Here is a 25,478-nt window from a genome sequence, read left to right as displayed (position 1 = left end):
TCTTAACTTTTGTCACCTAGTTCAATAATTTTAAAATTATAAAATTACATTTTTTGGTATAAATCTATCTTTGCAACATGAACTAGATTTTTGTTCTTCCTTCTTTAGAATGTACATATGTTCAAAACACTTGAACCACCCTCCAACTTTTATTTCTCTAGGTTAAATAATTCAGGCTTCTTTACTATTTCTGTAAACCCTATTTTACACACTTTACATTGTTTCTCTGTTTTTTTTCTGGACAGACTGGTATTATTAATAATCATACTAAATACAAAAGAATTACCCAACTGTTTTATTACATTTTATATATTGTATATATTTACCTAGATTAGAGACACTTTTTGAAAATGGTTCCATTCCAAATCAGGATTAGTTTTTGTTTCTTTTCAAGCTCTTACAGCTGTTTTACACATTTGTTTCTGCCGCTAGATATTGCGGTTCCCACGTATTTTTTTCTTCCATAAATGTGTAATCTTATCTCTCCTTTATTTTATTTTAGAATTTATGTCCATGATACAACCTTCTGTTTTGAATTCCAATTATGTCCATTCCTGACTTAGCCATAGCAGCTATCCCTGGTGTGATGTCATCTCTGAAATTAAGTATCATATGTTCCTTCTTTATTGAAGGCAGTTAGCTGGAGTGTTTAAGAAATACTGGCTTCATCCTTGGGGAACACTGTAGTAGGCTTCCTTGACATTGAATCATTGGTAACTGTTCTTGCCTAGGCCCAATTTGGCCATCTGATTTATGTGCTATGTATCTTAACAATTGAGGGATACTGGAGAAAAAGTGCATGTATTTTAATGTCTGGGTCACTGAACCTGAGGACGTCTTAAGCTGCCAGATTGAAATTATTTGTAGTTTTGGACTTAATTCATGGCACCGAATATTCTAGTTACACTTGTGGTTTTAGAAAGTATTTCCTTCTCATTTGGATTCTTAAATGCAAAATCTAACCCTGTAGCATATTATGTGGGTTTGGGACACTCCCGTAGGGACCTTGGGCTCATAAACCAGTGAATGGATTATATAATGCTGCATAAATGCCGTATTTTTTATCTGACAGACATAATCTCGATCCTGTATTTTTATGTTACCTAACTGCTTTAGAATACCACTTTTGAAACAACCCATCAAAATGGAAATTGCTTCTAAAACATGTAGCAATAAATATTGGTCAAGGCTCTGTGTAATTCAGAGTGACTCAATACTTGAACACTAGTCAATTGAAATTCTCTGTTGTTGTTGTTTTTTTTTTAAGATTTTATTTATTTATTTGAGAGAGAGAGAATGAGAGAGAGAGAGTACATGAGAGGGGGGAGGGTCAGAGGGAGAAGCAGACCCCCTGCTGAGCAGGGAGCCCGATGCGGGACTCGATCCCGGGACTCCAGGACCATGACCTGAGCCGAAGGCAGTCACTTAACCAACTGAGCCACCCAGGCGCCCTCTCTGTTGTTTTTTAAAAAAGGTTGATCATTTCCATTTTATATTATTACTTGATCCCTCTCTTTATTAGTTAGCCATATATTTCCTTTTCTTTTAGTTCAGCTTCTGTTTTCTGATTTGTCTAATGTATATCTGAGTGTGAAGCAAGCATAAAAACAGGCATAGATAAAATAAAAATCTGAAATATTGAGAATTTATATGGCATGGAAATTTAAACTATATATGAGACCAAGACACATGTGTGGGGCCCATGAAACGAGTTATGACGAGATGAACATCACTAAGACTTCCAGCGTAGAGCTTTGTCTCTGCCACGTTACATTTGAAAAACTTGCTGCCAGAGCTAAGATTTCTTTCCAGCATCTCATAATTTCACTGTTGTATTAATCATTTCACAAACTTGCTTGCTTTCTCTGCTTCTCTCTCCACAAATAATTGTTAGGCCCTGTTTGTCCTTTTTTGAAAACATGAACAGAAATTCCCGAATATTTGCAGTCCTATTTTGCTTAATGGGAAGAGGGTTCTAGAGTGGTCAGCTCTGGCTTTAGGTTTTCCTTTCTCCTGCCCACTTTATATTGTCCTGGCTGGATAGTCGGGTGACCACTACCTTCACCATGCCTACCTCTTTAACAGAAGCCTTCTGTAGCTCCCGACTTTAACTGCAGTGAGTGTCAATTCCCTTCCCCCCCCCTTACTTCTAAGGCTGTAGTAACCTAGTCTCGCCTTCCATTCTAAGCAGAGATTTTTCTTTTTTTCTTTTAACCTTCCCATAGACACATTATGCACACATTTCTCCATGTTTACCTTTGTTCATGTGTTCCAAATCCTCTTCATTCTCCACAGGCGACTTCAAGGGTCATCTTGTGTGTAACTCTTTTAGGCTGTCGATCTCAATTCTAAACTTTTTCACAACTTTATCGGTAATACTCAATTTAGTTATCAATGAGATTATGCCCTATTTTTGTTTGCTGTTTTACATCCTGAATGTCAGACCTAGGGCCATGTCTTCTATTCCCAAGTTCCCACATGTTGAGCACACAGTTACCATTAGATATTCACTTCAGTGGTGATTGATCTCTTGGCTCTTTCACATGAAGTATCTCTTATAAGCAAACATGGGCATAAAGACACTGGTTTTAGAATGCTTCACTTCAATGAGAGTGAATGCCATAAAAATATCCTCTCTGCAAAGTGGAATTGTATGCTTAAATATTTTCTGACAAATTTCATTAATGGAGACAGGTAAATAAGATAAATCCAATTCTTAGGGATTTATTGGACACTTACTTTATGAAATATAATTGGTACATGATGCAGTTTTCACTAAAAGGGTTCATACCCGACTTTTGAAAGCATCTGTTTACTAACTTCTAACTTAGCAATCTGGGATGATGTCTCTTTGTGGCCTTTTATTTAGGCATGTAGTTCTTTTTCACCAAAGATTTGTGAGGACTCCCTAGCCTTGATTTAACCCTGCATGCTAGTATTCACTTATTTCTACTTTGAAAACAGGACTACTACTAAAAAGTGATTATGAAAAACTAGTATTAGAATAAAGAATTCATAAACTGCTAAATTTTAAGTTTGCACTGTTAGTCACAATGCAAAACATCTTGTTTCCTAGGTAGACAGGTACTGAATCAAATGGTAAGTGGAATCTAATGTAAACTAATCGCTTTTGTGACCAGACTCTATTCCTTGACTCTCTCTCTCAAAGAGGAACGCTTTGATGTGAAGTCAGTTGACTACTCTCCGTTACCTCATTTTGGAGTGAAGTCTAGCACTCTGAAAAGGAAAAAGATAAATTATTCTTTGGGGAGCAATCCAGTTTACTAAGCTGTGTATGAGGCTGGGGGGGTCAGGTGACCTGACTGCGTTCCAGTTGTAAAAGGCAAGTGCCAATAGGCAATGTGCTCTCTCTAAACTAGCACTCAAAGACCAGTGGTTTAGCTCGCAGCCGCCATTCCTACAGAGCCATTCTGGAGGAAGGCTTTTGTTTGTCTTGCCCGCTACGCCTGGCACTGGTTAAAATGTTTAGATACTACTCCCTCAGTATTATATCTAAAGAGTCTAGGCTGGGTTTGGAGAGCAGGGGAGATGGGGTTCGGGAAGAGTATTATTGTTCTGAATACCAGCCTGTTTCTTTTTTTCTCTTCAAAACCTTCCAAATGCCTCTGAGAATCATGACTAAAACTTTGTCATTTGGTAATACTATTCTTCTTAACCGAAGGAGACTCTCTGGAAGCATCCAGCTGTGTGTGTGTGTGTTTGTGTGTTTGTGTGCACCTATCACACACACATCATGATACGAAATATGTAACTATTAAGTAATGACTAGAGATTTTAAATGATAACACATTTTTCAAATCTTACTCAACACATACAAATGTATATTCTGCCCTTCAAAGCATATGTGTCCCTCCTGCTTGGAAAGTACTTTCGTCCCGTGTCACTTCTGATTATCTTTAGCGTTGGCAACGCCTATCCCCTAAGAATGGATATGTATATGTGATTTGGAAAAATAGCTAAATGTCATTTGGAGCCCAGCCTCATAAATGAGGAGAATTGATCAAATGAAATTGATACTCTTTAGCCTCAAAAGAGTTGTAACTATGCAGTAAACCTGCTTTTCTTGTGTTCGTAACTGGAAGACGTGTGTTGTGTGTGTGGTCATGTATGCATATAAAGCAGTACCGCCCACATTTCTCACTGCTTTCAGTTCCGCCCTTTCTGCTTCACACAGCAATGAAACTTTAGGTATGTTGTTGTATGGCTCATCAAAGTACCACTTTCAGAAGATTGTGCTTGAAGGGTTTTTTAATAGCACTAGAAAGACTGCTCTGCCACGCCACAGAAAAGCTTTCCCCTGTGTTAAGTGTACATTTAATCAACATTATGGCAATTACAGCTCTTTTTAGAAGCCCTTCACCCTCTGTTTTGTGGCAGGACCTTTGTCTAGTATAACACTGTCATAAGTAGAGGTAATTTGAAATTCATCCTCCTTTTATTTATGTCAGGGTAAGTTGGGATTGGGGGATGGATTCCCATCTTTTTCTAATGGCAGGAATTAGAGTTGCAATCCATTCTGAACTTCAAAGATAACTTTTTAGCATCTCTACCACTTGAAAATGTTGTGACCCTATTTCTCAGTCATTGCTTTTCATATGGTTTGAGTCATCTCATTGGACATCTCGATCGAGAGGTTGTTATGAGACTTAATGCCAAACTGAAGAAATCCAGACTGGATGATTCTCTCAGATAGTTTTGTGCCCTTGGTAGATTTCCCATGTACTTTTTTTTCCCTGTAAAGCTGCTCAAAAAGAAAAGAGTATTGTCTTCTTCATATGTTTTCATGATGATTTTCATTTGGTAGTTTTATGCCACATGTCTTGAATGCAGTTCTGCAAACCCACTGCTGGGGGAGTGAAGTTCTCTTTAATAGTCATAATGCAAATCCAGACTGGGCATATCCTGGTTTGGCTTCCCGGCTAGTTATCCGTCCAGTAGCATTGTATTTCATGTCTTAGGAAAAACCATTTGAAGGGCTCAGATATACAAACTGAAGTATTCTTTCACTGCAGATAATGATACTGCTAGATCATGAATATTGACCTAGAAGAAAAGCAGGCTCAGCCCTCCAGTGGATGAGTTGTGATGGCTGAGAGAGCCAATACAGCCTTCATGGAAATCATGGGTCCTTAACAAGGGAGGTAGTGGTTCCTCTGAGCTCTACACAGATCATGTCACTGTTGAAGTTTTGGTTTTAGTCCTGGAATGCCTGTGACAAACATGAATTTTATCCAGAGGATGTTGTCAAAGAAAGTAAATGATCTGAAAAACCTTTGCTACTTTAAGTTGTTAAAGAAACTGGGAAAATTTGGCTTGGCAATAGGAAGAAAGACTTCAGGGAAGACATGGTAATAGTTTTTCCTTATCTGAAGAGCTGTTTACCATATTATAGAAAATGGTAGGGCGCCTGGGTGGCTCAGTTGGTTGGGCGACTGCCTTCGGCTCAGGTCATGATCCTGGAGTCCCTGGATCGAGTCCCGCATTGGGCTCCCTGCTCGGCAGGGAGTCTGCTTCTCCCTCTGACCCTCCCCCCTCTCATGTGCTCTCTCTCATTCTCTCTCTCTCAAATAAATAAATTAAAAAAAAAAAAAAGAAAAAAGAAAATGGTAGATAGGCTCTGTGTGCATCACAAGAGGGTGGAGCAAAGAATATAAATTAATTTGGAAAAATGATATTTCTGATTCTGAGCTACAAGTCTAACAAATTGCGTTAAGACAGAATGTAGCAATGAGAGAGTATATTCCCATACCTGGTTAAGTATATGAAAGTGTGTTAGGTCCTTTGGGGATAGGAAACACGACTCTTACAATCTTACCTCTGGAAGGCTGGCTCCATCTTTCCAGAAGTTTACAGTTCAATAATGAAAATAAGCATTTCCTAGCTCTAATAAAACTAGAAGATAATATTTTCATTAGATTGTGCTGTTAAACCCTTTAGGAAGTGGAAGAAAGAGAGATCACTTTGAGTGGATAAACATGAACCTTTCCCTCTTATAGGCTAGGTTGGGGACATACACCTGATAACTAGACCATCTGCTTGAGAGAGACTATAGAGAACTGAACTAGGAAAGGCAAGACCTGAGGTTTAATGGGTTAAATTCTACCCCTGGGACTTGGGCCTGTTACCTAACTTCTGGGCCTCTGTTTCCCCACCTAGAAAAAGAAAATTATAGTCTCAGTCATGATTCAATAATAGATTGTTAGGATCCATCTGGATGATGTTCGTAGAAGGGTTTCAAAAACTCAAAAAGGCTTGGCAAATATTAGGGGTTGTTGTGACATAAAATTTCATTTATCTTGCTTTTACTATGTTTATGCAAAGTAAATGCTGAACTTCTCTTGAGTTTTAGTAATACCCTCATTGAGACTACATAGAATTTCAGGATAAGAATGCCTGAATAATACACTGGTTCTAAGTCTCTGCACTCTGTGTGTGTGTGTGTGTGTGTGTGTTAAAGAAAGGAAATTTTGGATAAACATCATTATGCTCCTATACTAGCAATCTGTTGTAAGGTACAACTCTTGAAGTGATAGCCAGACACACAGACACACACATGTCTCGTTAGTGGAGATTTTTATCACTGATTTTTAACCGGAAAAACAGAAACTGGTGGCCTTGGAAATACAAAGAGGATAATACGTGAAATAATGCTATTACATAGAACTCTGTAGTTACATGATTAGTATTTAATATTAGGCAAAGAAGTTGAAAAAAATCAACTTTAATAACAAAATTAGCTGGATCACAAATACAGCAGTCTAGTTCATGAATGTATATTCTCCAGGCCTGTCATAATTCCCTGTTCTGACTTTGTGGTTCTTAACTTTGGTTGCATAGTAGAATGACCTGGGGAACTTTAAAATCCCAGTGCCCAGGCTGTACCCCTAACCAATTAATGCAGAATCTCTGGGGGGTGAGAAGCAGTTACCAGTGTTTTTTAAAGTTTCCCAGGCAATTCCAATGTATACCAAATTTGAGATCCACTTCCCCATATCTATCTGTAGTACCATATTGGATTTAATAACTGGAATGCTATTTTTGACTCCCTTGTCTCCTTCCTCCCTCTTTAATCTTACCAAGTTCTGCAAGTTCTCCCTTAGCTGTATTGGTTTGACCCTTACCATCCCCAGTAATGCTAGTCTAGCCAAGACCCTTTATAGCTGAGTATCTAGTCTTCTTCTTTCAGTTCCTCCTAAGTGGTATTACCAGGTCCTTTCAAACAACAGTCTTTCACACAAGAATTTTGTCATGTCACTTAAGAACTAAACCTGCTTTGGCACCTGGAATCCAGGATCCTTTATAACCAAACTCTTTTTAAAAAATGAATCTCCTGATTGCTTATGTTTCCTATTGCAATACTTTATTTTGGGGAGGGCATTGAGGGATCAGGAAGAGGACTTGTTTTAGAATTATGTCCCCTGTAATCCTGGGGTTCTAGGGAGGAGCCTTGGGGCAGGCAGGCACTGGGAAGGGCGGAGAGGGAGATGCTGAGCAAGAGGCATGTCTGGGCTCTCTTTTGCCCCAACCCCTTCCTCTTATTTCATCCAGAGCAGGTCCATTTTGGTTCCTTAATATATTTGGGTCGTGCCTAAGATTTGATTATAACCAAAAAGAGTGTCATTGCTAAAAGGAAAACGACAGCAACAACAACAACAACAAAACAACAACTCTGAAAACTACTGGTGGTTAATCTGTTCATTTCACAAGGGAGGAAACTAAGGCTCAGGGAGGTTAAATGACTCATCCCAAGTCATATTGCTAAAATCTGCCCTTTGTCCCTGCTAGTGTGATCTCTTTACTTTCTCTGAAAAATCAGAAGAAATGTCATGCTAGCTCTTGACACAGGGCCTTATACATACAGGTGTTCAGCAAATATTTGTTGAATGAACACTTGAATGAATGCTGTTTTGTGCGTTTCTGTTTCTGTTCACATTGTTACCATAAAAAGAATACTTCCTTTTTTTTTTTTCTTTTCTAAATCTCCTTTTCACCTATAAAAGCAATCTGTCAAGGTATATCTCATCCTACTTCGGCCTCAAAATCTGTCCCTACACTCGTGACTGCAAAGGTAATTTATTGGATTATATTTTAGCCCTTTTTAATACTGTCTTGTTCTCTAATTATTTTCTGGATGTCTCTCTTCTCTCTAACAAGATTGTATGCCTGTGCCTTGAAGTACAGGACCTTGCTATATACACCTTTTATATCTCTTCTAGCACAGACAAAGCTTAAGTCATACTTGTTGAGTTGGATTACTAGATTGCCCTGAAGCTACAGTGTAGTTTTTATGCTCCTGCTAATGGTAATTAAAACACATGAGAATCAAATATCCTAAAATATGAACTTTGAATTTTTACTCAGTAAAAGCAATGCTCTTTTATTAAGGAATTAAACAAATGGAATTTTTATGTCCGTAAAATGCCTTTCCCATTAAAATAAACTCACATTCTTTTCATTTTGACCTTTTTTTTTTTTTTTTCAAAGCAAAAGATTGCAACAGGAAAAGAAAGTAGATAAAGTTATTTGTTGTCTGCCAGATTTTTTTTCTTGAGGCCTCTGGGTACTCACAGTCTCGGTCACTTAGCATATTAGTCCCTAAAAGCAAGGCCGAACTGCAGCTTCATGGGAAAGACACTGGGGAAATGTCCAACCCAGTGTGAGCCAAGTCACAGTTGCATTCTCTGTTCAAAGCCACATTTCCTGGCTGGATCAGTTGGAATTTTCTTTTGAAGAAAAGAGTGTTCCTGGATTGGTTTCAGGCCCTTTTCTTCACAGCAGTCATTCTAGCATTCTCCACAGAATTCTTCATAAGCCAGTAGGAAAAGTGATTCAGTCATTTTCCCTGGAAAATGTATTCAAATGCACGTCGTGTCCCTTAAAAACTTTATGACCTTCTCGCTAAATGTCCATCTTCTTCCTTAGAAGAGTATTCTAGTGTATACACCAAGATTCCACGACAAGCAGCTCAACCATTCAGAATTCTTGGTATCATCTGCTTTAATATAGCATTCTTTCCATTTACTTACTGACTCTCATACACTGGTTCACTCAACAACTATTTACTGACCCCCTCAGGAAAGTAACAAAATACTTAAGAGTATGAATTTAGAGTCAGACTTGTATTTGAGTTCTTAAACTTAAGTGATATTTGATCATGGGCAACTTACTTAATTTCTCTGGATCTCAGTTTTGTAACCTATAATGTGCTCATAGTAATGGCACCATTGCTTAAGGTCATTGTGAAAAATATGTAATTCCTATGAATACCTTTAGCATAGTGTCTGATGCATGGTAGGTGTATTCCAAGTATCGTATCACACTTACGACACGACACGTTCTATGTTAGGCAGTCTGCTGAGGATACCAGAACCAATAAGGCATGTTTTCTGCTGCTAGGGATTCAAAGTCTAGCCAGGGAGACATCTAGCTAGGCATGGTTTTATTATACAATACAGCAAGTTCCATGATACAGTTACAATGAGCGATGGGCACCAAAAGAGGGTGCATCTCACCCCGGGGAAGGGGAGGTTGGAGGCAGCACAGAGAGTTTATCTGATTTTGGAAGAACATGTAGGCAGGTGCTAAGTAACAGGGTATGAGGTGAAAATGCAAACAAGCAGTGTGTGCAAAGGCATGTGAGCACAGAAGAGAATGCCGTATCTAGAACAAGTCAAGGTCCATGTGTGCCGGGTTCGGGAGGGATGGCAGGTTGAGATTGAGCTTGTGGCGGTGTCAGCCTGCTCCCTTGACTGTTCTGCCCAGACTCGCCGCCTGCTGCTAAGAGGCATGGAAAGCGCCTCAGAAAGGGAGGCTAGAGGTAGCTGGCTGCAGCGCGGACATGAAGCTTTGGGCTTGGTATGTGGTGCCTTTACCACAAGTAAAAAATGCAGTTAGCAAGAACCTCAGAAGAGGATGGATTTTCTAAGAAACGGTCTGGAAGGATTGGGGTAGAGGGACAAAAAGGATTTAGATGGTGTATGGAAGGAGACTCTTCCACCTTAATTTTGGACATGCACTATACATCTGGATAGGCACACTCACTACTGCCTTATTTTTATGCCTACAGAATCCACCCTGGGTCTCAAAAGTCACACCATTGTAGAAGAGTGCTCATGGAACTTTATGAACTAATTCCCTCTGGGTAAACTTGCTTTTGATGAAACGAAGAGGCCATGCAGTGTAGTGGAATCACTCCATGCTCTAGACCTTAGACTTACGTTACCTAGAATCTGGAATTCATGCCTCCGCTGACAAACTTTATGACCTTTTGTAAATATTGGGCCTCAGATTTTTACTGTGTCAAATGAAGGGTGGGTAGTAGACAATACGAGTGATAATTTCGTTTTTAAGTTCTATAAATTCAAAGTCTCTAAAATATAAGTTGTTGAAAAACAACGACAACAACAATGGCAGACGACTGGGTGGCTCAGTTGGTTAAGCGTCTGCCTTCAGCTCAGGTCATGATGCCAGGGTCCTGGGATGGAGTCCGTCATCGGGCTCCCTGCTCAGCAGGGAGTCAGCTCCTTCCTCTCTCTCTGCCCCTTCTTCTCCCTCTGCCCCTCCCCCAGCTTGTGCTCTCTCTCGCTCACTCTCTCTCTCTCTCAAATAAATAAATAAAATCTTAAAAAAACCCAGGAACAACAACAATGGTACATTCGAACTTTCAGTGAATATAGAGATCAAGGCAGATGATACAGGGCAAATACCGTCTTTTTGTTAAGGACAGGTCTGCGAAACTGAAGCAAAGGGGCATTTTAAGAGGGGCAGGGAAATAGCCCAATATTATGTGCAGTGAAAGTGAGGAACCAAGAGAACTTGAGCCTCTAAATGTCCCTGCTCCTCACAGACACACCCAATAACACAGAAATGTTGGTCTCAAAAGACAAAACAATCAAAAAGAGGATAAAAGTCAGGCTGTTGTCAGGAAGGGAATAGGTCATTTTAAAAAGTAGAAGCTACAAGTTAGCACAATAATATACGTCCTGAGATTCTTTTCTAGCTCCCGAGTCTTTATCCAAAAAGTCAGTTACTGATTTTGTAGATTGCACAGGGATCTCAGGGTGGGTGACACTGTAAGAATTTGAAAGCCATTCTTTCCATTACAATATAGTCTCTCTTTGTCATGTATATGTTAGGAGTTACCCAGTGTTCTACAAAAGCTCAATTTTCAACTTCAATGTATAAGAATTACACTAACACAATTACTCAATTGCATTTGCAATGGTACAGACTAACACAAATTACTAAGTAACCACAGACCAGTTTTTGAAGAACAGATTATTCCAGACAAATTCAATTTCTTTACATGTTAAAATGACAGGCCATGTATGATGGGGGGTGGAGGGGTGGATAAAAGATGAGTAGGGGTAAAATTGTAAGGTATCTTGAATCTCACATGATGTCATCAATGAAGTAGACATAACATTTTGAGGCTGTCTTATCGTTGGGTTGATTCCCACTAACTAGCCGTGATTTACCTGCCTTTAGGAGAGTATCCCAAGGATATCTTCCATGGTCACCAGGGTCACTGGTGTTACCGGTTAAGGTCTCTGTCCAAGCATGCTCACCAGACTTTTTGGTGAAGTACGTTCTTTGGTCTTAAAATTAATTTTGTTCTTATTTCCTTGACTATTAGCAACTCAATCATAAATTTACTCAGTCACAGATTCTAATTAAAAATCAGTTAACCAGGGGCACCTGGGTGGCTCAGTTGGTTAAGCGACTGCCTTCGGCTCAGGTCATGATCCTGGAGTCCCAGGATCGAGTCCCGCATCGGGCTCCCTGCTCGGCAGGGAGTCTGCTTCTCCCTCTGACCCTCCTCCCTCTCATGCTCTCTGTCTCTCATTCTCTCTGTCTCAAATAAAATAAATAAAATCTTAAAAAAAAAATAAAAATAAAAATCAGTTAACCAGAAAGTGTGGAAAGCTCTCATAGTCTAGAGGAGCTTAAGAAGACACGACGACTAAAAGCAATATGGTAGTTTGGATGGGCTAAAAAGGAACATTGGGTAAAAACTAAGGAAACCTGAATATTTAGTTGATAACAGAGTATCAATATCGGTTCACTGGTTGGGACAAATGTACCAAACTAAACTAATATTAAAATGTTAACAATACAGGAAACTAGGGGCACCTGGGTGGCTCAGTCGGTTAAGCATCTGCCTTCGGCTCAGGTCATGTTCCCAGGGTCCTGGGATGGAGCCCTGCTTTGGGCTCCTTGCTCAGTGGGGAGCCTGCTTCTCCCTCTGCCTGCCGCTCCCCCCTGCTTGTGTGCACTCTCTCTTTCTCTCTCTCTCTAGCTCGCTATCTCACCGTCTTTGTCAAATAAATAAATAAAATCTTTAAAAAAAAAAAACCCAGCAACACAATACAGGAAACTGGGTGTGAGGTATAAAGGAACTCTGCGCTATCTTTGCAACTTTTCTCTAAATCTAAAACTATTCTAAAAAAGTCAGCCACTTATCCTTCCCCTCCCCCACCCCGCCACACAAACCCATTGCCTTATTCAGTATATGTTGCATCTTATTTTGGCTTTGCATATCTAGAAAAATGAGTGTAGGAAGGACCAGGAAAAGTAAAAGAAGATGAGGAAGGATAAAAAAATAAAACCAGATGAGTTAAACTTATCTGGCTTAACAAAGAGAACAGTGTTTTGTGGTTCTGAAAATTGTTTCTAATTTTATGAAAGGATTTCACAAATATGTCACTGAATAGAGGACAAAAGGAAACAGACTTGAATTGTAAACAGAGAGAATTTAGTTTAGAAAGAAAAATTTTTACATAAAAAGCTGATTTACTATCAAGAGTCTGATAAAAGTAAAGGCAAATGTGGGAAACTGTATTTTAGAAGAAAAGGATTTTCTCCTGCACTCTCCCATATAGTAGCCACTAGCCACATGTGGCTGTTCAAATACGAGTTTTAACTAGGAAAATAAAATAAAGGTTCAGTTCCTCATCTGCTCTAGTCATATTTCAAGTGCTCAGTAGACACATGTATATTGGACTGTACAAACATAGACCATTCCCGTGATCACAGAGAATTCTATTGGTCAGCACTGAATTCTACGCAAATTGAACGGTCATTGGGAGTTGAATAATTTGAGGTAAAATTATTCATATTTGGCTTTGGATGTTACATATATAGTTATGTTTACGAGTTGCATGTCTTGGGAATTCACAGAAATCCAAACAAAACTTTGAAACATTAAAGTTTTCTATTCCACATCTTTTCTTTCCTATTCCATGCAGGGAATAAGCTTTCCGATAAGATACTGGCAAAGCCATGCCTGTTCTTCAAACTTGCTGATTCACAGTTTTCTTGAGACAGATTTTGTGGCCTAAAGTAGAGCTTCAAGAGTCAACAAGGATATTCGTGCTCCCGACAAAGCTTAGCACATAAGCAGAGTGTGTATTACCGTAAGAATTTGAAAGCCATTCCGCCCTCCTTCCATTCAAATGTAATCTCTCTTGGTCACATAAATGTTAGGAGATACTGTCTTTATAAATATTTTATTGCACAACTATTTTGAGCGTAAATTCTTTTTTGTATTATAACCTATGGAATTTCCATTTCTGAATATCGTCGAAACTGGAATAGGAGTGCATATCTCGGATAATTCAGGCTGAGGGCTCTCAAAATATATTTCAAGCTAATATACAAGTTTGGTCAACTGTATAAATAAAATTGGATGTTCACTTTTTTTTAACATACAATATTATATTAGTTTCAGGTGTACAATACAACAATTCTATCCAAGCGTAAGCGTGGAGGTGATACCTGTCTTCAAAATGTAAACTGAAATAATTGTCAAATTTTCCAATAACTGATACCAAGTAACACTTAATACTTTAAAATAATCTTGGTTATGTTTTTCACTTTTACTCTAGATGTTTTATAGGGCCTGGAGGGATGGCATGGATTAGTATGAAGCTACATTTCTCAGTCTGGGTGCACAGACTCTTGTCCATATGTGTATTACTGGAATCCATGAGAATTTGTAATTTTATATTTTCATTTTAATGATACAGTGAAAAATGTTTTATGAGAATAAACATAAAATTTTCTTTGATAGTGACCATTTCAATTGAAAAACATGTTTTTATAGAAGAAACTTAATTTTTTAAGTCAATGTTTCCCCAACTGGGCACCAGGTTTGTAACCTATGATAGTTTCAAAATAATTTTTCCTTTGAAAATGAGTTGATATGTTACTCAAGTTTAAGAGACCTTATATAATGAATTTAAACAAACAAACAAAAAGACATATTCATATGTGCTCCCTTCAGCATGATTTATCTATAGATTCAGACGTAAGTGGCAATTTGATTCCCATCTGGTATAAATTTCCAGTATCCATTTCTAATGCATTTGCTGATGAATATTGAAGACACCGTAAGTTTGTAGACCATGTCTGTTGATATTCTTTCATTTTGTACAAAACACTGCTCCAACACCCCGCCCCCCGCCCGCCCCCCGCCGCCAGGTGTATCTTTAGCAGGACAAAATTTTGTTGCTACTGAGGCATTTTGGCAAAAGGGCCCTTGAATGAGTATTTTAAAATATTTTTTATGTATCAGAGTCCTGAGCCTGTGAAAGTGAAGGCAGAACCTAGGTATTCTTTTGGGTCAAGACTCAAAGAAACAAACATGGAGATGATATTAAGGTAACACAAATGAAAAGAAGATAAAAAACATGCCCATTTCTTTGAAATCTGAGATGGAAATTTAAAGTGTCATATGTTTGTTGGATTACAAAGTGCTCTGCAGAATTCAAAATCCTGGCCAAGAGTATTGCTTTGGTGATTTGTATTCCTTCTCCCTTCAAAATATAAGGGATGAAACTTTTCTTTTAAGTTAAAAAAATGGTTCCACAAGACCGTAACATTAAATGAAACTTAGAAGTATCGGTTGGGGCTTACAGGGCAGGATCCATGGGTAAGAAGGCCAGGTTCTTACAGGAGACATGAGACATTTTGTGAACTGTACTCAAATTTGGGAGTTACAATTGTGAGTAGTTTAGTCCCTTTATTTAGGTAGATTTTCCAACAGCATTGAATAGTCTCACCTGAAACATTTTATATTCCTGTGTTTCCCCACATAGATGAATACTTATATATGAATGTCTCTTGCCCAACTTGACTCCTACCACATATAAATGGCAGGGGTTCCATATAATTGAGAAGATGAGGCTGACCTGGGTGAGCTAAACAAACAAACAAACAAACAAACATTCAAGCATAGGACATGGCAAGTAGAAAAAGACTGATGCTAGAAGCAGGTGTGTGTGGCATGCAAATATACAAATACCTGGATCAAGGAGCTCTGAGTCTGGGTCAGTTTTTCACAAGACTCTGCCCATATCAGAATGACCCAGAGGCTTGTTAAAATACAGACTGCTAGATCCCACCTAGAATTTCTGATTCAGTAGATCGTGGGTAGGGCTCTCTAAGTTGCATTTCTGACAAGTTCGTCTGTGATGCTGTGGTTGCTACTCCAGGGACTACATTTTGAAAATCACTGGTCTGTTGGAAGACTTTATAGATTTATAGGTAGTTAGGTCCACAGCTCCTATGTGCATGATGTCACATCTTCCAACTCTTACTGCTCATACCATATAAAAACTATGTGTCAGATCTTACACAACAAGAGCAAACACAAACATACTCTCTCAGTTCAAACAGAAAAATTGGAAACAAGGGACACTGAAGGAGTAAAAAGAAGAAAGGAAATTGGGGTTTATCCAGGCCCTATTATATCTATTTCTATTAATATTACTCCAGTTCTTTTGGATCAATAAGAAGAGACTATGGTTAACCCAAATGTAGCATGAAAAAAAAATTCATTGCCCTGGTTTTATATAATTTTCTAAGATTTAATCTAAGAACACTCATGTACATAAAGACTCTAAGGTGAACATGTATTATAGTTTTCCTAAAGGGTCATATTCAGAAGCTACTATAGATCCATCAGAAGTAGTGAATTTCAACCACTATTCAAGTTGATTTCAACTAAGATGGAAGTTACTCATCTCTTCTTCCACAAGCTCAGTCTGTACGTCTCAGAAAGCCATTTAAATACTCAGTGCCTCGGCTTTTTTGTCTATATTAAAAAAAAAGAAAAAGAGGTCCCAGTCCTTATTTTCTGGTCAGGAATGTTATATATAACAACCATACATGTGATGGTCATGCAACTCTTTGAAAGAAGGCACTAAAGAAATCCGAAGAACTGCATTATAATTTTCTTAGACCTAGTTTTCTATAGAATTCCTCGATTCTACTTCAAGGTTTGCTTATACCAAAAAAAAAAAAAATAATAATAATAATAAATAATAATAATAATAAATTTTCTTCAACTTTAGGGTATTCTTCAAAATATTTTTATCACAGCCCTGAAAGCATTTCAGTTTTGTAAAATTAAACAATTGGCCTACATCACTCGAATTCTAGGTTAAAATTGCCATTTTGATTTCAGTGCCTCTTCTTAAAGACATTTAATACAACCGGCAGTGCAAGACTGAAAACAGCCTTTGAACAGAATTGTCTTTATTCAGATTTCTCTCCATATAAACTGTGCAGCCCAAGGATATCAGCAGTAGCATTTCTTGAATGCTAGAAGTAATGGAGAAGTCATGAAATGGGACATTACCTCAGTAATAAATTTCTACATTAGAAAAGCTCAGCTCAGTCTCATCTGTGTTTAAAAAAACAAACAACAACAACTGAAAAATAATACCCCCAGTGGGTACAAAACATAAATATGAGAAGCTCCTCTTTCCCACTTACTTGCAAGAGATACTGAATTTGGGTAGTGAAACAAAATTCTTCGATCTTTGTAGGACACTTCCACTTACATATACAGTAGGCTTGAAGGGAGGCAGGACCTGGGAGGGAAGGAAGAAAATCAGGGTTCCAGTTTGCTGCTTAATAGCTGCATCCATCCATTCATTCCCTGTCATATCAAGTACCTCCTATATGCCAGACAAGAATAATGAGAATGCTACCAATAATATATGAATCTATTAAATGTTAGCTATGTAGCAGACACTATTTGATGATATTACATGTATTCCTTCATTTAATTACCCACCAATTTATAAGATAGATACTATTATTATTATCTCCATTTTAACAGGTGAGGAAACCGAGGCTCAGGTATGAGGAAACAACTTTTTCATGGTCATTCACCAAGTAATTGCTAGAGCCAGGAACTTGTGCTCCAGACCAGGTCTGTCTGACTCCCGACTCCAATCTTAACTTCTGGGCTGTCTTGCCACTACTCTACACTGGGCCAGGGCCATGAAGACAAAATAAGGAACAAAACAGACGCCATCCCTGCCCCAGCGAGCACCTAAATTTTAACCTCTCTGAGCTTTAGTTTCCTCTGTGCAGGCTAGGGTAAGTTATGGCACAGAGTGGCTTTGTCACTAGATCTTTTATAAATCCCAGGCGATTAAATGAAGGCTTTCATGAAACCAGTACATGTAATTGGCAGAGTAATTTCTGAACATCTCTTCTTGGGAAATGCATAGTAATCTCGAAGAGTTCACTGAACTTGAGCTCGTGCACTGAGATCTCAGGGTAAGGCACCATCTAGGATAAGAGGAAGACAGAAGGATGGACTATGTTTATATTCTTGGCTTAAAAATTCTCCTTGTCCAGAGGAGAGTCAGCTGTCAGATTTAACTTACTACAGGAAACAACAGAGATGAAGTCTGCTTCTCTGGCTCTCTCCCCTTGGGGACCCAGTGTCTCACAACAAGTACATTTCCATTTGAAGAAATCCTTAAATGAATCCCACACCCCAAGGTAGGTGTTTGTTTACACTCTGAAGATCCAGCCCCCCCCCACTCCCCCACCCCTCCACATTTGGGGCAAGTTAACTCTAACACTACCCACCTGCATCTCTTCTAACCAAGGGATGTCATTTTTGTTTTTAATAATCTTTCCTTGTCATTAGCTGCTTACTTCCCGTCCTCACACACATACATTTATTTTCTAGCCAGAAATTCTAACCAGTTGTATACTGGTATTAAAAAAAAAAAAAAAAATCAACAATATAAAATGTAACTTTGTGGTTTCCTATTGTATTTTGCTATATCTCTTTCCTCCTTGGAAAGATACAGAAATAGCAGCTTACAGAAATTAAGGCAGAATAAATCTCATCTCCAAGGAAATGTGCAGAGCGGAAGAGGATAAACCAGATTACGAAAGTTATAGTATCCCAAAAATATGTGGCTGGTGTAAAAAAGATACTGAACTGAAAAGTCTGCACCCAGGAGACAAAATGTGTAATTATTTGACTCTATGAACAATGGGAGAGTTTGAACTTAACTGTAAACATCATCATTGTTCTTTTGTTGTTGTTGTTATTGTTTTTGCTGTATTATTACGCTGTCTGGCAGAAGCATGGCAACAAAACAATAACTACAGCACTTTGTTTTTCCATAGAGGGTTTTTCCTTGAATTTCCATGAGGTCATGTAAGGAAGCTTCTTCAATAAATCAGTCATCATCTTCAAATATTTGTGAAGCACTAATGTGTGTAAGACACTGTTCTAAATCCCTTTAGAAGCTTACAGTCTAATTGAAGGAGACATAGAATATATACTTGAAAATATAATTAAGGTGGGGTGCCTGGCTGGCTCAGTCGGTGGAGCATGTGACTTTTGATCTCAGGCTTTTAAGTTCAGCCTCACATTAGGTGTAGAGATTACTTAAAAAAAAATCTTTTAAAAAAGATAAAATAATTTTAAAAAAAGAAAGAAAATATAACTAAGGCATTAAAGCCTGTCTCACAGGTTCTGTATAGGGGCGCTTCTTTCTGTAAACAAGTACCCCAAGCTCATCTGTTAGTATCTTGGCTTTCTAAAGGTTATCACAGTACCATAAGATGTGCAAAATTTTCATAATAAACCTTGGCAAGCAGATCAAGGATTCTCCTCTTTAACAAAACCAATCAAGTAGAATAAAAAAAAAAAAAAACTTGCTACATCGAACCACTGAAATAACTTCAGTTATCTCATTGTCAAATAATTTTTTAATTCTACATTATGATTGAAGAGTGAGGAAAAAAAGAAGAGAGGGAGATAGCTCTGACCTGGGAGCTAACACAATACATCTTAAAGAACTTCAAAGTAAAACAATTATCTCAGCAACAGGGATGATTTGGCGTCCCTTTGTTAGCCATTTATGTCACCTGTGTAATACTTTGACATTAATTTAGAAACTGGCATTTCTAGAGTCTTGCCATATTGCCAGGATATTTCTGTCTCGATAATATATTGATTATATTATTGTAATGAGTTGGCCAGTGACTCAGAATTACGAAGAAATTATACTAAATTTATCTGAGAGAAGAATGAAGAAAACTTCAGAATTACTGTATGCATGTCTCATATCCTTGTCATGGTAACACCTATTTGGTAGCTTGAGAGCAGCTCATGCTTTTTAAGGTGAATCAGAAGCTGTAATTCTTTTTTTTTTTTTAAAGATTTTATTATTTATTTATTTGAGAGAGAGAATGAGATAGAGAGCATGAGACGGGGGAGGGTCAGAGAGAGAGGCAGAATCCCTGCCAAGCAGGGATCCCGATGTGGGACTCGATCCCGGGACTCCAGGATCATGACCTGAGCCGAAGGCAGTCACCCAACAAACTGAGCCACCCAGGCGCCCAGAAGCTGTAATTCTTTGATGTTATATAGTACTTAACCACATGGACTGGTGCTTAAAATACAGTAAAAATCCTCCCCGGTTCTAAAAAGATATTAAAAAACAACAAAAAACCTAGAGGAGTGAAATTTTGACTCTTGTTGACTTTCCTGAAAATGCTCGGGGGTGTCTAGTTTTTGAAACTGCATGGCCAATGTTGGCAGTTATCTTTCAGTTGCCAATATGTTGACCTATCACAGACGGGTGAGAGGTAACCGTGTCAATGACGAAATCTGTCGGTCTGTTCTTAGATGATGAGGTAAACCGCAGGGCAGTTTGTCAGGAGGTATGACCATATAGGGCTCTGAGTCCAGAATATGCATCCCACTCCCACTGAATGCTTCTTGAGGGTGTATTGTCATGGCCATAAGTTCCTTTCCTGCATGTTTGGTTTGTCATTGTCTCTGGCATGTAACCCATCTGAGAGCACTCCCTGTCTCATACATGCAGCCTCCAACATGCGTGATCACCTCAACCTCCTGAAATGGTCAGTATGCTAGGGAGGTTAAGTCCCTTTCGTCTGTGCTTTGTTTTGTTTTTTCCGTCTTCTGTTCGTAAACCTACCCTCCCCCACCTGTGCTGTACATGGAATATTTGCCAATTGCTAAGGTGTAGAAAGATGATGACGGTGGTTAACGGAGTTTATGTGCCACACCTTCAGCTCAGAGGATGGGCACACTGAATCTCCAGTCAGTCACAAGCTGGGTGCAATCTCTTGTAAAATACTGTTGGCCACGTCGTGCCAAGCGGATTAGCATCATGTTATAGCATAGTCCCAATTCCAGTCTGATCTTGATGTTACAGTTGGTTAAGTATTATTGATGAACTAACCGTGTTCCTAAAATAAATCAATAGCATTCCTTAACAAAGATTTTCCAAAAATAAACAGAACTACGGAGGAGACTCTTGTCATAAAGGCTAAAAGTCTTTGCTCTTTGCCAAATTTGTTTTACTGTATTTTGCATATATCTCAAGTGCTTAGTATATTTTGAGGAAGGTATTAAGCTGCTTACAGTGCTCCATTCATAAAAGATGAATACACATTGTGTTATCATTGCACTATATATCTACTAGTAACTCCAATTAGGTGGTTACTTTGTGCAATCAAGGTAGTGTCTTTATGGGTTTCTTTTGTTTTATTTGATTCTAAACGTTCAAGACCATTTTGAAAAGCTGGCTCACTCTATTATTCTAACCCAGCGTTGCCAGCCATGCTGTGTGCTGTGGTATTAACTAACTGCATCATTTTAATATTTGACATAGTGCTTCATAGCAGCTAAAATTTAAAAGAGATCACATTTATTTTAAGATAATTATCAAATTATTGTGGTGCAGCCAAGCAGATCGCTCTCGTGTTGCTGAAGCCAAGCTTTTCTGTCCATCAGAATTACCTTTCTGTATATATTTTCTATGCAACAAAAGACAACAGGTCTTGTGATAGTCATTCCTGGTTTTACTTAGATATTCCATTAATGCACAAAATGTTAGAACATCCTTTGCTCCCCATAGAAGTATCAGTACTTCAGTAACCGCTAGTAGGTTATGAGTGAGAATTTAAGTTAACGTCTTAAATCACACATGTCTATGTTGTAAGGATAACCATGTGTAATCATAGAAGTCCTCTGCAATTAGAATAAAGAACATTTTTGGCACTGGGAAAGTAGAGGCTAATGCCTTGATGTACATTAGTTTTGTTTCTTTGGGAGTTTGCTCCGCAGATTCTGAATCGTGAAATCTTTACTATCTCTTTTGAAGAAAGCCACAAGAATAGCTTGAGATGTAGAATTTGTAAAAGGAAATTGTCTTATTCAGCTTTGCTGTGACTGACAGTTTCATTGGAGAATGTGCCATTTCAATTTATCATCAATCTACAAATTTTAGAATGGATTTTCTTTCTAACCCACAAATAAGTTATAATAATTAGAGATTCATTCATACAATAATATGTATGAAGTCAAATACCTTGCCCTATTTCTTGGTTTCTAGAAGCTAAAGTGTATGTTTAGTTGTATTTGGGTATGGATTTATTAGAGAATGTACCCTAAAATATGAGAAAAATGACAATCATATTTTGAGTGATTTCGACCAACTAATTTTTTCAGTTTAGAAAATATACCTAAACAAAAAGTGATTAAACTGAGTAATACTCAACTGGATGAGTGTCTTTCCTTTTCTTTAAATATGTGATAAGAGGTTCTTTTTTTAATTATTTTTTATTTTTTGTTAACTATGCTGCTAGAAATTCTTCCTGAAATTGATCCTAAATCTCACCTAAGTTTGACCAATTTTAGGGGCACCTGGCTGGCTCAATCAGTTATTAAGCGTCTGCCTTCGGCTCAGGGCATGATTTCAGGTCCTGGGATCGAGCCCCACATCATCAGTCTCCCTGCTCAGCAGAGAGCCTGCTTCTCCCTCTCCTGCTGCCCCTGCTTGTGAGCTCTCTCTCTGTCAAATAAATAAATAAAATCTTAAAAAGAAAAAGTTTGACCCATTTTAAGCTTTGCTTTATCCAGGGATAGAGAAAAATAATGGTTTTCTTTTTATTATTACTGTGCGATAATTTTTCATGATTTCTTATGAAGAGCTGGGATTCCACCTGAATTAGGCGTCATTCCCCTGTCTCTTCTGAGAGGGTTTATCTAGGGAACTGGTGTATTTAAATGTTACTAACTAAGCATTTTATCTTACTGGATCTTTCAGCAAAGTTCAACAAAGTGGACCACTGCCTCCATACACTTTCTTCTCCTTGTTGACCATGACCTCCTAGTTTTCTTCCTAGCTTAGTAGTAGTCCTTCTCATTATCCTTTACTAGTTCTTCTATTTGAACTCTAAATGTCAGATTGTTTCCCAGGGCTTGGCCCTTCTTTTTAATCTACACACTCTTCCTGGGTGATTCCATCCAGCTCCATGGTGTCTTTAAACACCCTTTTGGGGGGAGCAGATGGTTCTCAAGTCCTTCTCTCTGGTCACAATACCCTAAAACACCAGTACCCTGTATCTAACTGCCTCCCTGGACACCTCGACTTAGAGGTCCAATAGGTATCTACGAATCGAAGAGACCAAATGTGTAGCTTATATAGTTCTTTCCCTCCAGCCTTGAACTCCTCCTGATAATTCACTGTCAGAGTATATAGATTTACTATTTGCTTGCTTGCTAAAACCAAAACCCTCTGAATTATCCTTGATTATGCTCTTTCCCTCAGTTCGAGCTGCTGCTAATCCAGCAGGACAGTAGCTGTTCTCTTGGCAAAACATATGAGACAGTTCTTGTCATTCAGAGTTAGAAGAAGTTTCTCCTGACCATGAGAACCAATGTAGACACCCAGTTGTTGTCTATTCTATCATACCAGTTTAATTATCTGACTAGTTCTTATCTCCATCAGAGACTTTTCTTATATGTTATTTGTGGAGTTTTTGTCTCTTTCCCTGACCTTTGTGAGGCATTTAGTGAAACAGTTGTTGAGTGAATGAATGTTTGCTTGTCTGTTCATTCATGCATAGTCATAAACACCGTTTGAGGGTCATCCATGTTCCAGGTACTGTGCTAAGGATATGGTGATGCTTGCTTGCCCTCACTGGTTTCACAGTTTAGTGAGGGAGTGAGCCATACAAATAACCAATTACAGTACAGGCATAAAGAACAAAACAGTGGAAGCTTATCCAAAATACAGAAGCACTTGGAAGGGCAAGCGTGGAGTTGGAGGAATCCCAATATGATTTGTTTGGGTTTTAAAAGATGAAGTGGGGGGGCACCTGGGTGGCTCAGTCGGTTAAGCACCCGACTCTTGGTTTCAGCTCAGTTTATGACCTCAGGGTCCTGGATCAAGCCCCACATCAGGCTCTGCACTTAGCAAGGAGTCTGCCTGAGATTCTCTCTCCCTCTCCGTCTGCCCCTCCTGCTCATGCTCTCTCTCTGAAATAAATAAATAAATACTAAAAAAAAAAAAAAAAGATGAAATGGGGTATTTCACATATGGGAAAAGAATAGGGATTTCCAGGCTGAGATACTAGCATATGCCAAGGCACAGTGGTATACAGAACCTGGGGAATATCTGCAAGCATTTGTTCTTGCTGAAGCATGGAATGTGCATGGAGAATGGAGGGAATCGAGCTCAAAAGGCAGCCCATGGGCAGCAAGAGCCTGGATTTTCCCATTAGGAAGGTTAGACTTCATCCGGTGGGTAAACTAATGAATTTTGACAGTTTTTAAGCCAGTAAGAAATATGTTTACATTTTAATTTTAGAAAGGTTTTTTTTTTTTAAGCTATAGTATGGCAGAGGGATTTAGAGACAAGGAGGCCAGTCAGGAGGGCAGAGGTGAGGCAACAGATGCAGGCTGGAATGAGGCAAACATGTTGGGAAAGAAAAATATAGAAATGGAGAAAGAAGTCACAGGTAAAGTCTGCTGTATTTGGTAGTCTTTGGAATGCAAAGTGGTTCACAGTGGAAATGAGGAGAGAGGACTCATCCCAGGGTTTCTGTCTCTGGATACTAGGCCTCTGGGGTGACGCTAACCAAAAACAGAGGGTAAAAAAGGAGAACAGGTTTATATGGGAATAGTATTCATTTGATAAATACAATATATATCGAATGATTATATGTTATATAAATCTGTCTAGACATATGGACATATCTATTATATATCTCTGTACCTATCTATGTATCCATAGACAGAGAGAGTCACTGTGCTTGCCCCCCCCCCCCCTTTTTAATGAGTGTAGTTTTAGACTTCTCAAGTTGGAGGATTTACAGGAAATCCACTGCAGGGTACAAAATATCAGCCTTCATGTTCAAATCTCCAAGTCAAGTCTTCATTTTGCCACCAGCTAAGCATGTGATTGTGGGATTTCTCTGCTTTTCTTTCCTCACTTCTGTCATTCTGATGCCAGGATATTATTTCCAAGAGAAAGTTACCTTCTGACTTTCAACCTTTCCTACTAGAACATAGATTCCAGTTCTTCAGTCATTATCCACGCACTCACAGAATAATAGAATACTAGGTCTTAGAAGGAGAGCATTTTAAACCAAGGCCCCACCTTTCTCACCCTTGATGTCCGTTGAGAAAACAGAGGTGCACAGAGTTTGGTTTGTTGCAGTGAGCCTACGTTGAGCTAAGCATCGGAACCTAGAACGCCTGATTTCTAGTATACCATCTTGACCTACTTCTCAATGTAATGATCCACATTATCCCCAGTTCTGACTCTCCTGTGGTCCTAAAAACCCATATAACTTTGGACCTTTGGAAGATACAGCTCCTTTTTTGTTGATTCATCCTTTTGGGGAATAGGAATATGCTGAGGATGGGAGCAGAGGGAAGTGCACCTGTGTCCACCTCTGGCCCTTAAAGGGCTTCAGCATGAGTTCGTGTAACCCTTGGCGGCACCTCTAGTAACTTGGGGTTTGCTTGCAAGAGACCCTGCCCTTTACCCCTTCCTGCGTTCATATTCTTTCTACTCGACTTTCTACTAAAACCAGACCCAGATAGAGTAATGTGTGATTGTAAAGGAAGAGAGAGGGTCAACCTCAGTTCTGACATATATTTGCACATCCTGGGGTTTTAAACAAACAAAATGAGTGTTCATTGCTGATTCATGTTTTGCTTTTGGTCCCTAGATCCTTTTCTGCTGCAGTCAGGTGACATGTACCATGGTGACTTTCATCCTATAATGCATTCTGGGTGCTCCTAAATCTTAAAGCACTTTATAAAAATAAAACCATAGGTCTCATTTTTCTGATGAAGAGAGCAAGGCATA

The 25,478-nt window shown here is 38.7% G+C and overlaps 1 protein-coding gene across 5 annotated transcripts in view; it reads left to right on the top strand.

Moving 5' to 3' along the window:
- FIGN (fidgetin, microtubule severing factor) overlaps positions 1-25,478 on the top strand; it is a 130,257-nt gene that overhangs the window by 46,780 nt on the left and 57,999 nt on the right. The gene's annotated exons all lie outside the window — the stretch shown is intronic.

This window comes from Mirounga angustirostris, unplaced genomic scaffold, assembly GCF_029215605.1.
Source record: "Mirounga angustirostris isolate CCGP_5_RB_7025 unplaced genomic scaffold, mMirAng1.0.hap1 SCAF_3, whole genome shotgun sequence".
NCBI lineage: Eukaryota > Metazoa > Chordata > Mammalia > Carnivora > Phocidae > Mirounga > Mirounga angustirostris.
Note: the sequence above shows the minus strand (reverse complement) of the source record. Positions and strands in the feature narration are given on the sequence as shown.